Source organism: Triticum aestivum, unplaced genomic scaffold (assembly GCF_018294505.1).
Source record: "Triticum aestivum cultivar Chinese Spring unplaced genomic scaffold, IWGSC CS RefSeq v2.1 scaffold16919, whole genome shotgun sequence".
Taxonomy (NCBI): Eukaryota; Viridiplantae; Streptophyta; class Magnoliopsida; order Poales; family Poaceae; genus Triticum; species Triticum aestivum.
The window spans coordinates 1-1,022 of record NW_025272568.1 but is presented as its reverse complement, the minus strand read 5'-3'; the positions used below and the strand labels follow the sequence as shown (position 1 = coordinate 1,022).

Sequence of the window (1,022 nt, the reverse complement as noted above, 5' to 3'; positions counted from 1 at the left end):
AACGTGTTGTTTTTCTGTAGCAAATTATTGTATGAATTCTGAACATCTGTGCAAAGAAACTGAGCTCTGAACATTATTCAAAACAACAGAGATAGAGCACAATCTGTATGTACATGAGCATTAAGCTAGAAGAATTCCTAATGTTACTGTGTTCCTTGTGTTTTTGGTTTTTTTCTCTTCCATGCTGTAGCACAGAGTCCATAAGTTTCATTGTTGTTGATTTTTGGTCAGTTACATATTTAACTGCAACCTGTTTTCTTGTTCACGCTGATTTTCAAAGTCCAAACTATTTGTCAGATAAAGACAACTCATTTTTAGCAGTTCATAATATTGTCGCTGTTTAGGGTCTAGTGTTTCCTTCCTTGCTTTTTGCATCACGACGCTTCACCCATGTTTTGACTATTTAAGTTGGTGTACAACTGTACATGGTATGTAAATATAATAGTCTGTTCTAACCTATTCTCTGTTTTTTTTCAGAGCGTGGCCTCCGAACATTCAGCAAAACAGGGACATTGTGAATTTATTAGATTGCGACAAGTCTACACAGGGAATAGGCCGAGTTTGCAATGAGCAGCTTGCAGAGCTACTATGGCCTGAGTTCTCAAAGAGGAGATGGCATGGATTTAAGTACATTAATGTCCTTGTACAGCAAGGGAAGCTCCCAAGGTATTGGAAGTGAAATACTCCCAAATTCTTCTTCTCCGCCTGACAGTACACAAAGCATTGGAAGAGGCAACTGGGCGACCAAAGAATTAGTTCATTGGTTCCATACGCCATGGCAGAAAGTGGAGGCCGATCCCCAGGATGACCCTTTCTGCCGGATTCAATTAAGATGACGAAAAGTTTTTTGCCAAGGCCTTTTTTCCAGTATGCGTTTGAATATGGACACAGACTCAAAGAACGGTGGGATCTTTATGTGGTCGGGCTCCAAGTGGACCTTCAACCATGAGTCCTTCACCTGTCCGTTGCTCGACGGTCTGCCCAAACCTGTGCCGGGTCGTAGGATGAAAGCTGCTTTTACT

General features: G+C 41.4%; 1 pseudogene; it reads left to right on the top strand.

The window, feature by feature from the left end:
• Positions 1-477: 477 nt before the first annotated feature.
• On the top strand, positions 478-1,019 carry LOC123178231 (uncharacterized; annotated as a pseudogene).
• Positions 1,020-1,022: the final 3 nt, after the last annotated feature.